Raw genomic sequence first — 24,650 nt, 5'->3', positions numbered from 1 at the left:
AGCAGGATTTGTCTGAAGGATACATTTGGTTCAATATCCACAAACCAATCAATGTGATACACTACATTAACAAATTGAAGAATAAAAATTACTTGGCAATTTCAATAGATGGAGAAAAAGTTTGACAAAATTCAATGGTCTTTTATGATAAACACTCTCCACCAAGTGAGTATAGAAGGAATATGCCTCAGCATAATAATGGCCATACATGAGAAACCCTTGTCTAACATAATGCTCAATGTTAAAAAGCTCAAAGCATTTTCTCTAAGATCAAGAACAAGAAAAAGATGTGGATCCTTTCCACTTTTATTCAACATAGTAGTGGAAATCCTAGCCATCGTAATCAGACAAGAAAAAGAAATAAAATGAATCTAAATAAGAAAAGAAGAAAAAAATGTCATTCTTTTCAGATAACATGATACTATACATAGAAAATCCTAAGGACGAGGCAAGATGGTGGAAGAGTAGGGGGACGCGCTCACCTTCTCCCACAAACACAAACAAAAAAACACATCTACATGTAAAATGACTTGCACAGGACAACAACTGAATGCTGGCAGAAGAAATTAAACCTCCAAAAATGGCAAGAATCTCTTGACATAGCTGGGTAAAACAAGAGAAAAGAGGAGAGAGAGGAGAGAGAAGGGGAATCAGGACTGGACTGGCACTCCTGAGAGGGAACTGTGAAGGAGAAAGGGAACACACACCCTGGAAAGTCACCTAATTGACAGAAAGATCAACCAAGTCAGAGGGATCTCCACACTCTGAAAAAAGTGCAGCAGCAGGTCTGAGATCTAAAAAGCAGAGTGAGAGCCACACAGATGATCTGAACCACTGGCACAGACACCAAAAACTGAGATGCTTGGGTGGGGGCTGGGACTGAGACCTAGGCTCTGGAGGTTAGTCCCTGGGAGCTGGCTGGGGTTGGTGGTGTGGAGACAGCCTGAGCGATTAGGAGGAAGTGCATCATGGGTGGAGGGAGCAATACACTAAGGGTTGTGATGGAAAGCCACAACAGAGGGAACCTGGGGGAAGGTCTGGAGCCACAGAAGAGACAAGGTACCAGTGTTGGGGAGGGGAGAGCAGGAGGGGCGAGCTGCCATAGAATACTCCTTGTGCCCCATTGTGCGAGCTCACCTGTCAGCTAGCAGAGGGCAGAGCTTCCCAGCACATCCTCCCACCCCTACTCCATGGGAGCCTGGCCAGAAGCCACCTGCCAACCTGGCGGACTGGCCTCAATACATTTGGGAAGCCATCCATCACTGCAGCTTTCCCTGGCCAGACTGCCAGCACACAGGAAGTACCACACTCCTGTGGAGCAAGCAGCCCAGAACCACTCTACCTCCGGAAGAGCTCTGTGGTCCAGGAGCACTAGGGCAAGCCTTGCCCCACCACACATGTGGTGTGCACCTCCCAGTCCCACCCACCCTTGGGAAGCACTCCTTTGCCTCAGAGCCATCTGGTTATCCATGCTGGCCCTCAGGAAGCACTGCACTCCCACAGAGCAAGTCGCCAAGCACCTCAGCCCTGGGGAAGAGCTCTGTGGCCCAGGAGCACCAGGGCAAGCCCCTGCCTGGCCACGGCCATGGGAAGTGAGCTTCCACTGCAGTGTGCAACTGTCAGTCCTGCCCACCCTCAGGAAGCACTCCTTTGCCTCAGAGAAGCTGGCTAGGCCCACCAAACCTCAAGAAGGTGTTGCACTTTTGCCAAGAAAGCCTCCCAGCAACATCCACCCTTGGGAAGAACTCTGAGGCCCAAGAGTGTGAGTTCAAGCCCTGCCTGGCCATGGGAAGTTGCACCTCCACCATGAAAAGAAAAACATGAGCAAGATGAAGAAGCTCAGAAGCCATTCCCAGTTAAAGCAACAGGAGAACTCACCTAAAGCAGTTAACAATGAAACAGACCTCTGCAGTCTGACAGACTTTGAGTTCAAATGGTAGATAGTGAAAATACTGAAGGAATTAAGGGAAGAGATAAACAGTAAAGCAGACTCCCTCAGAAAGGAACTAGAGAATATAAGGAGAAGCCAGAAAACTAGAAAATTCATTTGTAGAGATACGAACAGTGCTAAAGGCAGTAAAACCAGAATGAATAATGCAGAGGAACGAATTAGTGACACAGAAGATAGAATAATGGAAATCACACAAACAGGACAGCAGACAAAACCAAATGAAAAAACATGAAAGCAACAGAAGAGACCTATAGGATAATATAAACAGGCCAATCTATGCATAAGAGGAATTCCAGAAGGAGAAGAAAAAGAAAAGGGGATTAAAATATATTTGAAGAAATTATGGCTGAAAACTTTCCAAATCTAAAGGATACTGATATCAAGATACAGGAAGCACAGAGGGCCCCAAACAAGCTGGACCCAAACAGGCCCACAACAAGACATATAATAAAAAATGGTAAAAGTTAAATATAAAGAGAGGATTCTAAAGGCAGCAAGAGAAAGGCAAACTGTTAATCATAATGGAACCCCAATAAGACTATCAGCTGATTTCTCTACAGAAACACTACAGGCCATGAGGGAATGGCAGAGATATTTAAAGCACTTAAAGGAAAAATATGCAACCTAGAATACTCTATCCAGAAAGAATATCATTAAAATAGAAGGAGAAATAAAAAATTTCTCCAACAAACAAAAGCTAAAAGAATACAGCAATACAAAACTCATTCTAAAAGAAATACTGAAAGGGCTTCTCTAAATTAAAAAACAAAGAGGAAGAACTAGGATGTAGGAAACCCCAATCAGAGAGCAGTCACTTAAATAAGCCAGCATACAGATCTAATATGAAGATGTTTAAAATAAAATAAATTTTTTAAAAAAGACATCGAAATCATAAAACATGGGCAAGGGAAAGTAAGGAAATGAAGAGATTATTTTTTTACTTTTTTTCTTTTTTTTAAATTTTATTATGGTAATGAAGTGTTTGAACCAATGGGACTATCAGGCTAAAACACATAATTATAGGAAGGGGTTAACATACTTAAAATACAGGACAAACACAAATCAAAACCCACACATTACATTCACAAAAATGAAAAGAAAAACACTCAAGAAGAAAATAATTGGAGACCATTCAACCAAAAAAAGAAAGAAAGAATGGAGAACCATAGAATCAACTGGAAGATGAGGTTTAAAATGGCAATAAAAAATCATCTATCAATTATCACCTTAAATGTCAATGGATCTGAATGCTCCAATCAAAAGACAGAGAGTGGCTGATTGGATAAAAAATCAAAAACCTTCAATCTGCTGCCTACAAGAAACTCACCTTAGGGCAAAGGACAGAGATTAAAAGTCGGGGGGGTGGGAGTGGGAAAAAAGATTTCATGCCAAGGGACATGACAGGAAAGCAGGAGTTGCAATACTTATATCAGACAAAATAGACTTTAAAATGAAAGACATAAAGAAAGACAAAGAAGAACATGATTTAATGGTTTAAAGGATCCATTCAAGAAGAGGATATTACAATCATCATCATATATGCCCCAATATAGAAGCACCCAGATACATACAACAAATATTAACAGACATAAAAGGAGAAATTGATGGGAATACAATCATAGTAGGAGACTTTAACATCTCACTCACAGCAATGGACAGATCCTCTAGACAGAAAACCAATAAAGCAATACAGATCCTAAAGGAAATAATAGAAAAGTTAGACTTATTAACATTTTTCAGAACATTACATCCAAAAAAAATCAGAATACACATTATTCTCAAGTGTGCATGGAAATTCTCAAGAATTGACCATATATTGGGGCACAAAGCTAACCTCAACAAATTTAAGAGTATAGAAGTCATTTCAAGTATCTTCTCTGACCACAATAGCATGAAACTAGAAATCAACCACAGGAAAAGAAATGAGAAAAAAAACCTATTACATGGAGACTAAACAACATGCTACTAAAAAACCAATGGGTCAATGATGAAATCAGGAAGGAAATTAAATAATACCTCAAGACAAATGACAATGAAGGCATAACCGCTGAAAATCTATGGGATGCCACAAAAGCAGTGCTCAGAGGGAATTTCATAGCAATACAGGCCTTCCTCAAAAAGAAGAAAGATCTCAAATTGACAACTAACCCACAACCTAAATGAATTAGAAAAAAGAAGAGCAAAAAAGACCTAAAGTCAGCAGAAGGAAGGAAATCATAGTGATCACAGAGAAAATCAATAAAATAGAAATTCAAAGAACAGACAAAATCAATAAAACCAAGAGCTGGTTCTTTGAAAAGGTAAACAAAGTTGACAAACCTCTGGCTAGACTCACTAAGAAGAGGAAAGAAAGAACCCAAATACAAATAAATCAGAAATGAAAAAGGAGAAATCACAATGGATACTGCAGAAATACAAAAAAACATGCGAGAATACTATGAACAACTATATGCCAACAAATTGACAGTCTGGAATAAATGGACAACTTTCTAGAGTCTCACAGCCTGCCAAAATTGAATAGAAACAGAAACAAGAAATAGAATAGAATAGACCAATCGCTAGAAATGAAATTGCATACGTCATAAAAACACTCCTTACAAATAAAAGCCCAGAGCAGATGGGTTCACAGGTGAATTCTAACAAACACACATAGAGGAACAGGTTCCCCTCCCCCTTAAACTTTTCCAAAAAGTTGAAGAAGAAGGAAAACTCTCTAAGATATTCTATGATGCCACCATCACCCTAATTCCAAAATCAGACAAAGATACCACCAAAAAAGAAAACTATTGGCCAATATCTTTGATGAATATAGATGCAAAAATTCTCAACAAAATTTTAGTCAACCAAATCCAACAATATATCAAAAAGATCGTACACCACAACCACATGGGATTCATCCCAGGTCACAAGGATGGTTCAACATATGCAAATCAATCAACGTCATATGCCACATTCACAAAAAAAAATGTCAAAACCACATGATCATCTCAATAGATGCAGAGAAAGCATTTGACGAAGTCCAATATCCATTCATGATTAAAAACTCTCACCAAAGTGAGTATAGAGGGAACATTCCCGAACATAATCAAAGCCATTTATGACAAACCCACAACAAATATAATACTCAATGGAGAAAAATTAAAAGCCTTCTACTAAAAATCTGGAACAAGACAGTGATGCCCACTCTCACCACTGCTGTTTAACATAGTATTGGAAGTCCTAGCAACAGCAATCAGACAAACAAAAGAAATAAAAGTCATCCAAATAGGAAGAGAAGAGAGAAAACTGTCACTATATGCAGATGACATGATACTATACATAGAAAACCCTAAGGACTCAACCCCAAAACTACTTGAACTAATAAAAAAATTCAGCAAAGTAGCAGGATATAAGATTAACATTCAGAAATCAGTCACATTTCTGTATACTAACAATGAAATACTAGAAAAGGAATACAGAAATATAATACCCTTTAAAATTGCACCCCCAAAAAATCAGATACCTGCGAATAAACCTGACCAAGGAGGGAAAGTCCTTATATGCTAACTATAAAACATTAATCAAGGAAATTAAAGATGTAAAGAAATGGAAAGATATTCCATGCTCCTGAGTTGGAAAAATTAATATTGTAAAAATGGCCATACTACCCAAAGCAATTTACAGATTCGATGCAATCCCTACTAAATTACCTATGACATTTTTCACAGAACTAGGACAAACCATCCAAAAATATATATGGAACCGCAAAAAACCCAGATGCCAAAGCAATACTGAGAAACAAAAACCAGGCAGGAGGCATAACGCTTCCAGAATTCAAGCAATATTACAAAGCCACAGTAATCAAAACAGTATAGTACTGGTACCAAAACAGACATACAGACGAATGGAACAGAATAGAGAACCCAGGAATAAACTCTTAATAATAATAACCCAGGAATAAACTCTTAAATAACCCAGGAATAAACCCAGGAATAAACTCTTAAATAACCCAGGAATAAACTCTTAATAATAACCCAGGAATAAACTCTTAAATAACCCAGGAATAAACTCTTAATCTTTGACAAAGAAGGCAAGAGCATAAAATGGGAAAAAGACAGTTTAATCAGCAAGAATTGCTGGGAAACATGGACAGCTGCATGGAAATCAATGAAACTAGAACACACCCTTACACCATGCACAAAAATAAACTCAAAATGGCTTAAAGTCTTAAATATAATACAAGACACCATCAAACTCCTGGAAGAGAACATAGGCAAAACATTCCCTGACATCAACCATATGAATATTTTCTCAGGTCAGTATCCCAAAGCAACATAAATAAAAGCAAAAATAAACCATTTGTTTATTTTTGTTTTTACTGCCAGTACTCTAAGAGGTGGATCTGAGAAGATGTTGCTGTCATTTATGTCAGAGAGTGTTTGGCCTATGTTTTCCTCTAAGAGTTTTATAGTGTCTGGTCTTATATCTAGTTCTTTAATCCATTTTGAGTTTATTTTTGTGTATGGTGTTAGGGAATGTTCTAATTTAATTTTTTACATATGGCTATCCAGGTTTCCCAGCACCACTTATTGAACAGGATGTCTTTTCTCCATTGTATATTCTTGCCTCCTTTGTCATAGATTAGTTGGCTGTATGTGCATGGTTTTAATTCTGAGCTTTCTATCCTGTTCCACTGATCTATCTTTCTGTCTTTGAGTCAGTACCATATGGTTTTGATGACTGTAGCTTTGTAGTATAGTCTGAAATTAGGGACCCTGATTCCTCCAGCTCCATTTTTCTTTTTCAGGATGTCTTTGGCTATTCTGGGTCTTTTGTGCTTCCAAACAAACTTTGAAATATTTTGTTTGAGTTCTGTGAAAAATGTCCTTGGTAATTTGATCAGGATTGCATTGAATCTGTAGATTGCCTTGGGTAGTATAGTCATCTTGATAATATTAACTCTTCCAATCCAAGAGCATGGTATATCTTACCATCTATTTGTGTCATCTTTGATTTCTTTCATCAGTGTCTTATAGTTTTCAGAGCACAGGTCTTTTGTCTCTTTGGGTAGATTTACTCCCAGGTATTTTATTATTTTGAATGCAATGGTAAACAGGATTGCTTCCCTAATTTCTTTCTGATCTTTCATTGTTAGTATATAGAAATGCTGTCAATTTCTGTGTATTAATTTTGTATCCTGTGACTTTGCCAAATTCATGGATGAGCTCTAACAGTTTTCTGATAGAGTCTTTAGGATTCTCTAGGTAAAATTCATGTCATCTGCAAATAGTGATAGTTTTACTTATTCCTTTCCAATTTGGATTCCATTCATCATCAAAAAGTCTACAAACAATAAGTGCTAGAGAGGGTATGGAGAAAAAGGAACCCTAGTACACTGTTGGTGGGTTTGTAAATTGGTGCAACCACTGTGGAAAACAGTATGGAGATGCCTCAGAAAACTAAAAATAGAACTACCACTTGATCCAGCAATCCCACTTCTGAGCATCTATCCAGGGAAAACCATGACTCTCAAAGACACATGAATTTCAATATTCATTGCAGCACTATTTTCAATAGCCAAGACATGGAAACAACCTAAATGTCCATGGATAGAGGAGAGGATCAAGAAGATGTGGTACATATACACAATGGAATATTACTCAGCCATTAAAAGGAATGAAATACTGGCATTTTTAGCAACATGGATGGACCTAGAAATTATCATGCTAAGTGAAGCCAGCCATACAATGAGACACCAATATCAAATGCTTTCACTGACATGTGGAATTTGAAAAAAAAGGACAGACTGAGTTTCTTTGCAGAACAGATACTGACTCATAGACTTTGAAAAACTTATGGTTTCCAATGGAGACCATTTGGGGAGTAGGGGGTGCACTGGGAGTGTGGGATGGAAATCCTATAAAATTGGATTTTGATGATGATTGTATAACTATAAATGTAATAAATTCATTGAGTAATTTAAAAAGTTGTTATTCTTTAAAAAAAAAAGCATACCCATCACTGTTAGCTCACTTTCATATTAAATCCAAAGCAGAAAAATGACTAGATAGCTGAAGTATATTGCAGTGGTAGAATGCATAGTTTAGTTCCAAATTTTTCTAGGATTCTCATATATGAGAACTGAAAAATTTTTACAATAAAGGATTAGTTTTGAGCAACCTTGTATTTTTCCTAATTCTATAAAAGAAAATTCCAAAACGCTACATGAAATCTTAAACAGAAAAATAGCCCCTCAGAATATTTGGGTATTAGAATCCTCCTATTATAGTTGATGTTTAGTACTCCTATTTTTTTTGGGGGGGGTCTTTCTAGGACCATACCCATGGCATTTGGAGGTTCCCAGGCTAGCAGTTGAATCAGGGCTGCAGCTGCCACCCTACACCACAGCCACAGCAATGTGGGAATCAAAGCCACATCTTCGACCTACACCACAGTTCATGGCAAATGCCAGATTCTTACCCACTGAGCAAGGCCAGGGATCAAAGCTGTGTCCTCATGGATACTACTCAGATTCATTTCCACTGAGTGAACACGATGTGAACTCCCTGGTGTTCCTATTTTAATGTGATTTTTCAAGCTGAACACAGCTGTGCTCACAGATGTGTAAGAGTGACTATTGGCTTTTTCATTTAGGAATCGTTTTCCTTGGTAAACATAGCCCCTGCTATTTTTAGAACCTATTTCTTGTTTGTCTTGTACATGCTCTGGAGCCTTACTTAAAATGGGGGAGTCCCCATTGTGGCTTAGTCTGTTAAGAACCCAACAGTGTCTCCGTGAGGATGCAGGTTTGATCCCTGTCCTCGCTCATTGCTTTAAGGATCCAGTGTTGCCACAAGCTGCTCTGTGCAGGTTGCATATGCAGCTCAAATCTGATGTTGCCATGGCTGCAGCATAGGCCTGCAGATGTGGCTCTGATTCAACCCCTAGCCTGAGAACTTTCATATGCCACAGGTGTGGTCATAAACAGAAAAATATTGAAGATAAAATAAATAAAATATATAAAATGGGCACCATCTTTTTGTTGGGGGTATGTTAACTGGCTGGCTGCTCTTGTCTGTGTCATGCAGCTGAACCCAGGATAGATGGATGGACTCTCACTTGTATCAGAAATTCACTATTTCTGTGATGGCTTTTTCTAAAAAGAAAAATCCAAAAATCATAGGACATGTATTATTAGGACATTCCTCATAATTAATACTAAAAAGGTAAACTTCATTTTTCAAATCATATATAGTTTATTATTATAAAATATTTTTCATTATAATAGACACACCATTATCAATTACATTCAGGAGATTATTTTTCATGGGTGGTGTTAATAAAAATGGTAGAGTAAGGACCTTCAAAAATTCCCATTTCTATAAAAGCAATGAGAAAGCTGAAAAAGATTATCAAAATCAACTTTTTTAGAACTCTGAAAATTAGTTTTGCAGCTATGCTAAGAGTAATTGTTCCAAAAAATGGCAGAACATCAATAAAAATACTGAGTTTTGTGACTTTTTACCTGCCCTATTCCAATTTCACATTTCCAATTTTCTATAGCTCTCAAACAAAACCAAAAAAAAAAAAAAAACCAGCCTTCAATCTCAGTGAAAAATAGCAGCCTGGCAGCCACTGGAAGAGACATACTAGGTTAAAACTCCTTGAAATTCCCTTTCTCAGAGAACTGTCATTATTTCATACATCTAGTGGCTTCCTGAAAGATCCTACTCACAAACTGTCTTTATTTTACCTGATTCAGAGCTCACCCAGTAAAAACAGCCTTTCTTTCTCCCAAAGGTACTGAAAACATTTAGAGACAATTGTTTAACTTCAAACTGCATAAAGTGGTGGATAACAGAGTGGTAAACAAGAGGCTAAACAGCTATAAAGAAAAGCTGAGGAACAAGATGTCCACCATATTGAAAAGCCTTGAAATTTCACTGGGAAACTAGCAGGACATGTCCATGCCCAGCTTCTCACTTCTGGCTGAGTGTGAAGTTCTACACAAGCAGGAGGTGAATTCTAAGATAGAATTGTTACCTATCTTGTTTGGTGTAGAAAGGCATGCCTGAACACACACAGAGAACCCCTTGACAAAGACCTGGGAAACATAATAATTCCAGACTTTTAATAAAATTTATCTCCAATTATTAGCTGACCACTGAGCTAACTAAGAAGAGACTTGAGTGGTCATACACAACAAATAGTGCATACATTACAGAATTAGCCTGAAAAAGCCTTAAACAAATAACAACAAAAAGAAACTACAGTAAGCCCAGGGGATTGGAAATAATCTAATTTCCAGAGTTGTCATATTATATTATTTGAAATGTCCAGTTTTCAACAAAAAAAATCATGAGATATGCAAAGAAACAAGAAAGTATTGCCCATATATGGGGGGGGGGAATCAAGAAATAAAATTATCTCTGACAAGACAGACATGAGATTTAACAGACAAAGATTTTGTGTGTGTGTGTGTGTGTGTGTGTCTTTTCTATGGCTGCACCCATGGCATATGGAGATTCCCAGACTAGGGGTCTAAGCAGAGCTGTAGCTGCCAGCCTATGCCAGAGCCATAACAACATGGGATCTGAGCTGCATCTTCGCTCACAGCAACCCACTGAGCAAGGCTAGGGATCAAACCAGCAACCTCCTGGTTCCTAATTCACTAACCACTGAGCCACAATGGAACTCCTTAACAAAGATTTTAAATTAACCACTTTAAATATGTTCAAAAAACTAAAGGAAACCACGTACAAAGGATTAAAGAAAGTGAGAATATTTAGGTTGTTTCCATGTTTTGGCTATTGTGAATTGTGCTGCAATGAACGTACAGGTACATGCATCTTTTTCAATGAAAGATTTGCCTGGATATATGTCCAAGAGTGGGATTTCTGGGTCATATGGTAGTGATGCATTTAGATTTATCAAGTACCTCCATACTGTTTTCCACAGTAAATTGGTTGTACCAATTTACATTCCCAACAACAGTGAAGGAGGGTACCTTTTTCTCCACACCCTCTCCAGCATTTGTTATTTATAGATTTACTAATGATGGCCATTCTGACTAGTGCAAAGTGGTACCTCATAGTAGATTTGATTTGCATTTCTCTAATAATTAGTGATGTTGAGAATCTTTTCATAGACTTGTTGGCCATCTGTATATCTTCTTTTGAGAAATGTCTATAACTGGTCTTTTGCCCACTTTTCAACAGGGTTGTTGGTTTTTTTTGCTGTTGAGTTGTATAAGTTGTTTGTATATTTTAGAGATTAAGCTCTTGTCAGTTGCATCATTTGAAACTATTTTCTCTTATTCTATAGGCTGTCTTTTTTTATGGTTTCCTTTGCTATGCAAAAGCTTGTCATTTTGATTGGGTCCCATTGGTTTATTTTTGCTTTTATTTCTGTTGCCATGGGAGCCTGATATAAGAAAACATTTGTACGGTTCATGTCAGAGAACATTTTGCCTATGTTCTCTTTCAGGAGTTTGATGGTTTCTTGTCTTACATTTAAGTCTTTAAGCTATTTCGAGTTTATTTTCATGCATGGTATGAGAGTGTGTTCCAGTTTCACTGATTTACATGCAGCTGTCCAGTTATCCTAGCACCACTTGCTGAAAAGACTGTCTTTTTTCCTATTTTATATTCTTGCCTCCTTTGTCAAATATTAATTACCATAGGTGTTTGTGTTTATTTCTGCATTCTCTATTCTGTTCCATTGGTCCATATGTCTGTTTTGGTATCAGCATCACACTACCTTGATTACTGTGGCTTTTTAATATTGCCTGAAGTCTGGGGGAGTTATGCCTCCTACTTGGTTTTTGTTCTTCAGGGTTACTTTGGAAATTCTGGGTCTTTTATGTCCATATAAATTTTTGGATTGTTTGGTCTAGTTCAGTGAGAAATATCATGGGTAATTTGATAGGGATTGCATGGAATCTGCAGATTGTTTTGGGTAGTGTGTCCATTTTTACAATATTAATTCTTCCAACCCAGGAGCATGGAATCTTTTCATTTCTTTGAATCCTCTTAAATTTCCTTGATTAATGTTTTATAGTTCTCAGCATATAAGCCTTTCACCTCCTTGGTCAGGTTTATTTCTAGGTATTTAATTTTTTGGAGTATGATTTTAAAGGGCATTATATTTTTGTATTCCTTTTCTAATATTTCCTTCCTAGTATACAGAAATGTGACTGATTTCTGAATGTTAATCTTGTATCCTGCTACTTTGATTAATTCATTGATCAGTTTGAGTAGTTTTTGCATGGTATCCTTTAAGGTTTTCTATACATAGTACCATTTCATCTGCCTACAGTGACAATTTTACCTTTTCTCTTCCAAATTGCATTAGTTTTATTACTTTTGTTTATCTGATTACTATGGCTAGGACTTCCAATACTATGTTGAATAAAAGTGGTGAGAGTGGGCATCCTTGTCTTGTTCCAGATTTTAGTGGGAAGGCTTTCAGCTTTTCTCCATTGTGTATTATATTTGCTGTGGTTTTGTCATAAATGCCTTATATTATGTTAAGGTATGTTCTTTCTATACCAACTTTGGTAAGAATTTTTATCATGAGTGGATGTTAGACTTTGTCAAATGCATTTTCTGCATCTGTTGAAGTGACCATGTGGTTTTTGACATTTCTTTTGTTAATGTGGTGTATGATGCTGATTTATTTGCATATGTTGAACCATCCTTGTGAACTTGGGATGAATCTCACTTGGTCATGTTGTATGATCTGATCAAGAAACTAATGAAAGATAGGAGTAGTGTGATGACACATTTAAAAGCACTGAATAAAAAAGACTGTCAATCAAGAATGCTACATCCAGGACAACTATCCTTCAAAATTGAGTAGAAATTAAGACTTTCCCAGATAAGAAAAGCCTGAGTGACCTTATCATTAGCAAACCTGTCATACAAGAAATATGAAACAGAGCTCTCCAGGATGACTTGAAGGGCAGTAATGGAAACTATGAAAATAAGGAGCAATGTAAACCTAACCATGCAAGTAAACATAAAAGATAGTATAAATGTAGTTTTTGTTTATAACCCTTTTTCCCCTCCTATCTTATTTAAAAGGCAACTGCATAAAGTGCTTATTATATACCTGTGTTAATGTGCATACAATATATAAATACATAAATTATATGGTAATAACAGCATAAAGATGAGGAGAGAACTAATATATACAAAAAGCAAAATTTTTGTATACTATGAAATTAAGTTAGTATTAACCCCAAATAGGTGATTATAAATTAAAATGTCAGTTAAAACCCTCAGGGTCACCATTAAGAAGATTTAAAAAATATACATATATATCAAGACAAATAAAAAAGGAATTAAAATAGTATACTAGATCACATCTATTTAACATAGAAGGAAGTAACAGAGAAAAATAAAGACTTCGAAGATACATACAGAAAAAAACTAGCAAAGTGGCAAAAGTAAATCCTAGCTCATTAATTACATAAAATATAAATTAAAATTTTTTATTAAACGATATTAATGTAATGGACAAAAAATATGATCTAATTCTATGCTACCTACATGAGATGCACTTTAGATTCAATGAAGCAGTTTGAAATAAAAAGAATGGGAAAAGATATATCATGTAAACAGTAACCAAAAGAGAGCTGGAGTGCTATATTAATATCAGACAAAATAGCATTTAAGGCGAAAATTATTAGACACAAAGGATATGTTATAATGTTAAAAGAGCAAATTAATTAAGATAATAGTAATTATAAATATGTATGCAGCTAATATATATATGAAGAAAATTGTTAGGCTTGTAGGGATAAATAAACAATTCAATAATAATAGTTTGAGACTACAATGCCCTACTTTTCATAATGGGTAGAACAACAAGGCAGAAGATCAACAATGAAATAGAAGATTTAAACAGCACTATAATCTAGCTAGAACTAGGAGACATCTATAGAACACTCCACACACAATACATGATACATATTCTACCAAAGAGCACATGGACCATACTCCAAAATACATCATATGTTTAAAGATAAAACAAGTGTTGATAAACTTAACAGGACTGAAATCATACAAAGTGTGCTCTCTGACAAAAAGGACTGTAATTAGAATTCAATGAAAGAAAGAAATTTGGGAAATTCACAAATATGTGGAAATTAACAACATACTGCTAAATAACCAATGAACCAAAGAAGAAATCACAAGGGAAATTAGAAAATATTCTGAGATGAATGAGAACGAAGATAAAACAAACTAAATTTATGGGATGTGGTGAAAGAAGTGCTTAAAGGGAAATTTATATCAACAAAAACCTCTATTAAAGTAGTGTAAAGTTTCAAACCAAAAAACCTGTTATTTAAGAAGGTAAAAAACAAAGAGCAAATTAAACCCCAAACAGGCAGAAGGACATAATAAATATTAGTTTGTGGTAAAAAACAGAGAATTAAAAAATGAAATAGAAAAATCAACGAAACCAAATGCTGATTCTTCACAAACATCAAATTTTACTAACCTTAATCAGACTGACTGGGTGGGGGGAAAAAGTTACAATTACAAAAGTCAGGGATGAAAAAGAGAACATTATTACCAATCATAAAGAAAAAGAAAAGATTCTAGGGGAATACTATGAATACTTTTATGACAACGAATAGATAACCTAGATGAAATGTATTCCTAGAAAAATGCAAACTCTGGAAATTAACTCAAGAAAAAATAGAAAATCTACAATAAGTAAGGAAATTAAATTACCAGTCAAAAACTTTCCTCAAGGAAAGAACCAGATGATTTTAATGGTGAATTATACCAAATATTTAATGAATCATTAAAACTGATATTATATAAACATTCCAAGAAATAGAAGACAGTATAATTTGTCAGCATTTCATAACCAGAAAAACATATCACAAGAAAATAAACCCTAAAGACCAATATATCTTATGAATGTAGACACAAAAATCCTCCACAAAACAATAGTAAATGAATCCAGCGATATGCAAAAAGGATTATACACCTTATCCAAGTGGGATTTATTCCAAATATGTAAAATTTACTGTTATGAAAATTAATGTATATTTACTACTTTTTATTTTAAAAACCTCAACCCAGATATAAAAGGAGACTTCTTCAATTTGATTCGGAGCAACTATGAAAATTCCACAGCAGATATCATATTTGATGGTGAAAGACTGAAAGCTTTCCTCTAAGATCAGGAACATGACAAGATGTCTTTTACTGCTATTTTTATTTAAATATTAGGTTCTACACACACACACACACACACACACACACACTCACGCATCCATATTAAAAGAAGAAATAAAATAATCTCAATTTACAGATGTCATAATCTTGTATATAGAAAAACCTAAGGAATTCTCACAAAAACTATTAGCATTAAAAAGCAAGTTTAAGCAAGATTGCATGATACACATCAAGATACAAAAACGACTGTAGTCTATACACTAGCAATAAAAAAATCTGAAAATGGAATTAAGAACAAATTTAACCAAACTAGTGCAAATTTGTACTCTGAAAAATACAAAACGTTGGAAAAAGTTAAAGACCTAAAAAAAAAAAAAGGAAAGGCTTTCTCGTTCATGGATTGAAAAATGTGATATTTTTAAAATTACATTTCATCAAAATTAAAACAAAACAAAAACTTTTCTGCTTCAAAAGATACTATCGTTCCAGCCCCTCCCCACCCTTTCCAGGAGGCCAGGAAGCCCTCCCCTTCTTAGAGTCTGTCCCATTTGCTCTCCAAGGGAACAGGGCATGGCAGCCCCAGCTGACCACGGATCACCGGTGCCCTCCTTCCAGCTTGTCTGACCCTGCCCACCTCCGTCTAGACCCCACAGTCCTGAATAAGTAAGAGCAGCCATCCCACTCCTGCGACAGCTGGCCTCGGTGATCCACCACACACGAGGAGACGCCAGGCAGCAGGACTCCCTGAGCCTTCCCGCCCCACGGCCTTGCAGTGCCCTAGCAAGTGACCAGATGTGAGCCAAGGCGGCAGAGCCGGCCCAGGGCTGGAGATGGCTGCAATCTCGGAAGAGCTTGTTTCCCTTTTCTAAAAAAGAAAAGAAAAGAAAAAGACACAGGAGAAAACCTCAGCCCCTGGCCTCTGGCAGTTCTGGTCTCACACACGACCTGCAACAGGCCTGGGGCTGCTATCCAGGGCGTCCCTCCTTCGGTGCCCTTCTGGGGACAGCCAGACCTCAAAGGCTGCACGACCCGTGCTGGGGCCGGGCTGGCTCAAGGGACTGCGAGATGCGGAAAGTGTGACCCCCACGAAGGTCCATGTGAACCCCATCTGAGCGCTGGTTCCTGATTGAACACCCAGGTGTTGTGGCCGGTGGGAACCCTGGATGGGGGCTGTGCTTGCCCGCAAACCCACAAGGCAAGGGTGATAGGGTTGGGGGGAATCACTGGTCAGTGTTTAGGACACGGGAAAAAAAATGTTCTAGAGCCTTCGTAGGCACCCACAAGTTCAGGATACGAAGGACCTGCCCTCCAGCCACCTTCCCTTCATGCAGGAACTTGGTGAACAGTTACAAGTTCAGTTTCCAAAAAAAGATACTATCAAGACAGTGAAAAGACACCCCACAAAATGGGGCAAAATATTTTAAAACCATATATCTGATATTCAGAATATATAAAGAACACTTATAACTCAACAATAAAAACACATATGCATAATCCAATATTAAAATGAATGAAAGATTTGGATACATATTTCTTCAAATAAGATATATGAATAGCCAAAAAGCATATAAAATGATACTCAACATCAGTAGTCATAAGGGCAATTCAAATTAAAACCACAATAAGGTACCAATTCATATCTGTTAGGTTAACTAAAACCAAAAAGACAGACAATAAAAAAAATTGAAAAGTATGTGAGAAAAATTGGAGCACTTATTCATTGCTTAATTGCTCAGGGAAAAATAAAACAAACACTTTGGAAAAGTTTGTCCATTCATTAAATGGTTAAACATAGAGTTACCATATGACCTAGCAAATCCATTGCTAGAGACAGACCCAAGGGAAATGAAAAAGTACATCCACATAAAAATATATATTTGAATGTCCTTAGCAACATTATTAGAAATAGCCAAAAAGTAAAAACAAAGGCCCTTCAACTGATGAACTAATAAACAAAATGTGGTTTATCCAGAGAATGGAATTTTATTTGGCAATAAAAAGAAATGAATCACTCATATCTGCTATGAAATAGAAGACCCTTAAAAACATCATGCTAAATGAAAGAAACCAGTCACAAAAGCCCACATATTACATGATCTCTCTATGTGAAATTTTCAGATAGAAAATTTTCTGTAGAGACAAAGTGTATAGTAGTGTTATCTGGGGTGGTGGCAGGGGTGGTTGGAGTGATAAAGATTGGGGGATTATGGCTAAGGGGAGCAGGATTTCTTTGGGGACTATGATAATGTTCTAAAATTTATTTGGTAATGGTACTCAAATTTTATACTTTAAATATGTGAACAGTATCTCTATAAAGCTGTTTAAGGAACTTCTTCATGGCTCAGTTGATTAAGGGTCAGGCATTGTCACTACTATGGCTGTGGTTACTGCTGTGGTTCAGGTTCATCCCTGGTCCAGGAACTTCCACATGCCACAGAATAAATTAAATAAATAAATAAACAAACAAATAAACAAACAAATAAAGCTGTTTAAAAACAGGTTGGGTGGTGTGGAGGATAAAGTAGTAAAAATTATACAATGTAGATGAATCTTGAAAATGATTCCAAATTTAAAGAAGTCAAGCAAAAAGGCCATATATTACATAAATCAATTATTATGAAATGAAAATAGGCAATCAATAAAGACAGAAGATACATTAGTGTTTGCCAGGGACTTGGAGAAGGGAGACATAGAAATTGACTGCTAATGGGTACAGGGTTTGTTTTGACGATGAAAATATTCTGCAATTAGATAATGGTGATTGTTGCACAACCCTGTGACTATACTGAAAACTACTTAATTGTACATTAAAAAAGAAAACAAAATACTTTTCAATTAAAATAAATTGTCGATTTATAGTGTATAGTGCTTATTAAGCTTAATTATCTGACCATGTTAGACTTTTAATCTCCTGAGGATATTTAAAGTTGTATTTAAATCAATTAAGTAGTCCTTTCTAACCAAAACTCATTAAGCTCTATGGTAAATGGGTAATGGTTAACATTTATGGATAAAAACACATTCTTAATGAACAGAAGATAGAACCCACACATCCCTACTCACACTACAATGTTTTTAGTCAAGAATATTTTAGTTCAGAGCTAACAGTGAGTCTACCCTATTTGAGCTGGAGGGTGTCCTTGGGAGTAGATCTGCCCAAGGTCTTCCCGGTAGAGGCATAGAAATGGCTCGGTAGTGAGGCACTTAGGTTTAGAGACCCATGAAACTAGGTTCCTTGAGCTTAGTTGCTCCCCTTAAAATTAGAATAATGCACTTTCCAGAGCATTTTCTCAAATTAGGAGTTAATTCTATCTAATATGCTTTCCTTGGCATGTAAGCACTCAATAAATCTTAATTGTCACATCCTCCATGCTTCCACCCACTCCCATCTAATTAGAAGATCCTAATAAATGCAATATTTTAAAGAAAAAAAAAAAGAATGTATTAGCTTCAAATTCAAACACAGAACCTGGAGTTCCCGTCGTGGCGCAGTGGTTAACGAATCCGACTAGGAACCATGAGGTTGTGGGTTCGGTCCCTGCCCTTGCTCAGTGGGTTAAGGATCCGGCGTTGCCGTGGGCTGTGGTGTAGGTTGCAGGCGCTGCTCGGATCTGGCGTTGCTGTGGCTCTGGCGTAGGCCGGTGGCTACAGCTCCCATTGGACCCCTAGCCTGGGAACCTCCATATGCCACACGGGAGTGGCCCTAGAAATAGCAAAAAGACAAAACAAAAACAAAAACAAACACAGAACCTGGTTGAGTCAGGAATGCACATGTATTAGCTCTGACCATGTCGAGTCAAGCCATTAGGAATTTTTTTAAGAGAAGTTCTGTATATCAGTTGTCTTGTTTGGGGGTAATAAATATGATGCCAAGATTTTAGCAGCTGCATATTATGACTGTATTAAATTTAACTGCTATCTCTGAAAACACATTGTATTAACACACCCAGAGCTGTTTGACATACAATCTCCCAAGAACAGTTAGTTAATATAGTGAAATAATCTACATATTTTTTTAACTTGCCCATCAAGTTCTTAAATAAATTGATTTTAAAAAATTTTCAGTTACTTGTTTTGACATAATGGACAGTGGGCATTGACAAGCTGTCAAAGACAGACAGGAAAAGTGATCAAGTTGGCACTTCAAAGTGTTTGGAGATCTTCAAACATTCACAAAAAAGTAGCATGTATGGAAACTTTAAGTAAAATCTCTATTTTAGGTTATTGGCTACAATGCTGAAAAACTGGACAAAGATTCCTGCCCCACTGAGCTTATATTTCATATGGAAGAATGGGTGGAAATATAAATAAACCTAATAAATAAATAATACAATGTTTTTGAAATGAGAAATTATATGGAAAATATGAGTGGAATATGGTAAGTAGGACAGAGTGTGTGGGGGCAGGGGTGAGGGGAGTCAGACTTCAGCATTAAGTAGTGTTGTCAGAGCAGGTCTTATTAAAGAATGGAAGTTAACAATATATTTAAAGTACTGGGAGAACAGAAATCCTGGAAGAGTCACCAGTAGAAGTAAAGTTTTTAAGGTGCAGGGGTGTGGGGTTGCTGACTTGTAATAGCTCACAAAAAGCTGTTAGATTTGTTAAATTTTGTGAGCTGGGTGTTAAACATGGTCATCATTAAACATTAAATCAGATAAACTTTAAATAAAATACATTAAAAACAAAGATAATGAGTAGTAAAAATCACCCCCTTAATTATTTTGCATTTTATTATGATTAATATTCCTTTTCTTTTTTGTGTGTGCTTCACTCAGAGCATATGGAAGTTCCCAGGCTAGGGGTCAAGTTGGATCTGCAGCTCCAGCCACAGCAACACAGGATCCAAGCTGCATCCTCAACCTACACCACAGCTCATGGCATCACTGGATCCTTAACCCACTGAGCAGGGCCAAAAACAGAACACACATCCTCATTGAATACTAGTCAGATTCATTTCCACTGAGGCATAACGGGAACTCCATGTCTGATACCCTTGAGGTTATTTACATCTATTGTTTCTATACTGTGAATACTATATAATGATGTCCTTCTGGGCATCTCTTCCCATCTCTGTGTTTTTTGTTCTTTGTTTGTTTGTCTTTTATGGCCACACTCACAGAATATGGAAGTTCTGAGGCCAGGGATTGAATCGGAGCCACAGCTGAGACCTATGCCATAGCTGCAGCAACTCCACATCATTTTAACCCACTGTGCCAAGTTGGGGATCAAACCCACACCTGCTCAGTAACGTGAGCCACTGCAGTTGGATTTTTAACCCACTGTGCCACAGATGGAACTCCCCACTTCTGCATTTGAAGATGTCACACTACTAGTTCAAAATCCCCAAAGGCAGGAGCATTTATATGACAGATTGGCAAACACTACAAATTGAGGCTTGATTTTTTTTGTTTGTTGTATTGTCTAGACGTAAAGAGGTAGAGAGAATGTTAGTAAAGCATTTTGAACTTAAAACTGTATATCACTTTTTCAAGATTTTAGTCAACTTCATATACAGTGTACTCCTCACTTCTGGGTTGATTTTTCTAGGAAATTGCTGTGGTTTCTTCTTCTTTTGTATCTGAGTTACAGTTGACTGAGAGATTTCTCCTACATTCTGAAGGAAGACCAGGAAGGCTGTATGTGTATAAATGAAGGCTTCACTTTAGGAAAGGAGGATAGGGATCTGACCCTAAGCTGTGTGTAATTCACATGCCATAAAGAGGACAGAGGCAACAGTCACCCAAATAAGCATCATTACCAAGTAAGTAATCTTATTTCTTTCAGAAAGAGCTTGAAGACTATTCCTGAAAGTAAATGCTATATCACAAGCATATAGGAAAGGGGTATGCCAGTGAAACTGTGATGTTTACCCCATGGACAGACTTTTAGTTAATCTTCTGCTTTGTTTCCCTTTTCTTATGTATCCCCAACATATTAACTGCAAACCAAGTGTTTCTAATATCTGGCTGTCAGATTTTCTTCTCTCTCCCCTGCATCTTGTTTTTATTTTCTCTCATTTTCTAGGAGCCTTTGCTATGCTTTCCATATCCCAGAATTTATTGGAACTACATATCCACCAATGATTCTCTTCTTTTACTCTTGCTGTTATGGTTTATTGTTTTCAAAACTGTAATCATTTTAATGGGTGCTTAGCAGAGAGAAGGGATAGAGAGGTTGGATTATTCCACTGTCCTTAGTTTTCTACTATCAGGCAGTAACTTAAGAAAGTAATAAGTTTGAACAAATATTTATCTAATGCTAGTTGTAGCACTTTATATAATGGGATAAAGAAGAAGACATTTTTTTTTTTTGTAAATTGGCTTGGTTAATGAAATACATCACATTTCTACAAAAGTAAGCCATAAGCTATTATAGCAATAGATGAATTGACACGGAAACATTTTTACAACATGTTGTGAAATAAAACTGATTAAATCATTACTGCAACCCAAGTGAATTCAGATGTTTTATGAGGTCCAAACTCTGAACAGAGTTGCATTTAAGAAATATGTCAGAGGGGAAAATTAATTAAAACATATGTAAACTCTCTAGTTATCAAAGAATATTAAAAGCTTTCAAATTCGTCATCTAGAACAGCAGTACAACAAAGAATCTTCTCTCTTTCATTCTCTCAAATCCTGCAACTGCTTTGGAGCTTGTCATCTGTCAATTTCCATCCTTCTTCCATCCATAGAAAAAATGCCTGCAGAGACTCACAGCAACAGTAAATAACAGCTCCTTTTGTGCAGTGGAACTATGTAATTTGATTTTCTCCATATTTTCTGACTTTGAAAATAAATATATTTACGTGTTTAATATACTTGTTTTTAAAGGCACTTCAGTTTCTGAATCCAAGTTTATCAAACAATAACTGCTCATCTTGTGTATTTATTAAATGAACATGACTCATTCTTTGAAACCACACTCAGATTAAGTTTTGTGGGGTATTTATTTTCAATCATGTTAGCATTTCATATGCTCCTGAAAATAACTTATATACTGTTGTTTAAAGATTTCAAGCATAATTATTTAACCTGTAAAAGGTTAACAACTGGTAACAGGACTGCTGCCTTCATCAGTTCTCTAGATTTTGTTGATGGGTTAATTTTTACAATAACATTAGCTAACATTATCTCAGAAGATAAATCTATTTTTAAGAATTGGGTATTTTTTTTTCTTAATTCAAGCTGCTTTAGATGCAATAAATGACAGGAAGTTTTTACAAAGAAAATCAAAGACAGTAGATGGGCTTCCATAGGATATTTTGTCTGCTTCTATATTTTTTTTCTCAATATTACTCTCAATGGCAACATACAAATGAGTTAAGAGCTGTTAATTTCAGCAGTGTCTTTAGAAACTCTCAGGACAAACCCAAATGGACCTAATGTCTTCTGTGAACTTTTTCCTTCTCAAAGAAAGGGTAAAGTTCTAGAAAACTATGGCCTCATTGTTTTTAACTCAAATACTTTCAACTTTTCTGAGTCTCTTGCAAATTTGTGCTAAGGAAAAACACAAGACTTGCTGACTAAAATCATGCTTGGTGGATTTTTTGATGTAGATATATGTATATATATATATGTATATATATATGTATATGAAGTGTTGCCAACAGATACTTCTTTACATCCCAAGAAATAAAAAATAGTTATATACCCATTGTTCTGCAGTTACTTCCAGAGAAGGAAACAGAAGGCATTAGAACACCAATCTCACTTCTTTTCAGGAACAATACAATGATTATATCCAATGATTTGGCTACAGCATGCAAGCAAAGTAATATGGTCCCTCAGTATTATCCATTAGGAAACAAATAACTGCATTTGCAACATTGCAGTTTTCTCTCAAGTTAGAGACATCCAAAATCCATGATACATGTATTTTCTAGTTCCTTTATAGCATATTACATTCAGGAATCTCAGCTCACAATGACTTATTGTTGTCTAGACTTTATAGTTAGAGAAATGTGGATGTATGGGAGTAGTTGTATAGTCAGTGTCAGAGAACCATGTTGAAGCAAAGTAGTAAATGAATATATTTCGGAATTATCTGTATCAAGTAAATAATATGTCCTCTTTACTTTCATTTTAAAAATAATTCTTCAACTATTTATTCAGTGAGGTTGTCAATCTATACATTTGTGGCCAACTGAGAGCAAGAAAAGTATGATAGGGCTGCCAGAGCCAATAGGACAAGGTAACAGAGCTGTTGCTAATAAGACAGATGTTAAACAGAAATTCAAGAACTTGGGGATGGAAGGAAAATTTTTTTTTCTACCAAAAATCATCCTTAAGGAGTTTCCCAGGGGCCTAGAAGTTAAGATTTGGTGTTATCAAGTGCTGTGGCGAAGGAACTTCTATATGCTATGGGCACAGCCAAAAAATAAAAAAGTCATCATTAAAACTTAATGATCTAAACTAGTGATCTAAACTTAAATTATTAAGTATAAGCAATTATGCTTTAATAAAAATAAATTTTAAAAAATTAAAAATAAATTTAAATGATTAAAACTTTATTAAAAATTTTTTTGGTCTTTTTTTTCTAGGGCTGCACCTGTGGCATATGGAGTTTCCCAGGCTAGGGGTCTAATCAGAGCTATAGCCACTAGCCTACGCCACTGCCACAGCAACTTAGGATCCAAGCCGCATCTCTGGCCTACACCACAGTTCACGGCAATGCAGGATCTTTAACCCACTGAGCAAGGCCAGGGATTGAACCTGCAACCTCATCATTCCTAGTCATAGTCATTAACCACTGAGCCACGATGGGAACTCCTAAACATTTTTAAAAAAACTATCTAAACCCACAGATCCAGAGAACAGATTGATGCCTATGAGAGGCAGAGGCAGAGGATGGGAGATGAGCAAAATGTTCAAAGGGGGTCAAAAGGTACAAACATCCGGTTATAAGTAGGTCATGGAGGTATAACGTATTGCACAGTGATTATAGTTAACAGCACTGTATTGTACAGTTGAAATTTGCTAAGATAGTCGATCTTAAGAGTTCTCATCACAAGAAAAAAAAATTGTAACTGTGGTGATGGATGTTCACTAAACTTATTGTGGTGATCATTTTGCAATATATATACAAATATTGAATCATGTTGTACACCTGAAGCTAATTAATGTGTCAATTGTATCTCAATTTTTTTAAAAAACTAAAAAGGTTCAGAACACTGGATCAGGGGACAGAGTGAAAAATCAAATTCCAGTTGAAAGGCAGGGACCTTGGTTTACCTGCTGACACAGTGACTATAAGAAAGGCTTTGGTAAAAATCACTCTGGTAGAGTTCATGTCCTTGTCTGAAGCTCAAACAGATTAGTACTCTACCAAGACCCCAGCGTTGTATGAGCCCTGCCAACTGTGCTAAGGAAGCAACTAGACTCCAGTGTTTAAATTAGTAACATCAGCTACTAAGATGTTATTGAAGAAACTTAAATGAGATTACTTCATTGACAACTTCTAGAGTACTGAGTAGACAAAGAAATATGCATAGATATAATATTTAGTCAAATCTGGAGTATGAA

The sequence above is a fragment of the Phacochoerus africanus genome, chromosome 3 (genome assembly GCF_016906955.1).
Source record: "Phacochoerus africanus isolate WHEZ1 chromosome 3, ROS_Pafr_v1, whole genome shotgun sequence".
Lineage (NCBI taxonomy): Eukaryota > Metazoa > Chordata > Mammalia > Artiodactyla > Suidae > Phacochoerus > Phacochoerus africanus.
Note: the sequence above shows the minus strand (reverse complement) of the source record.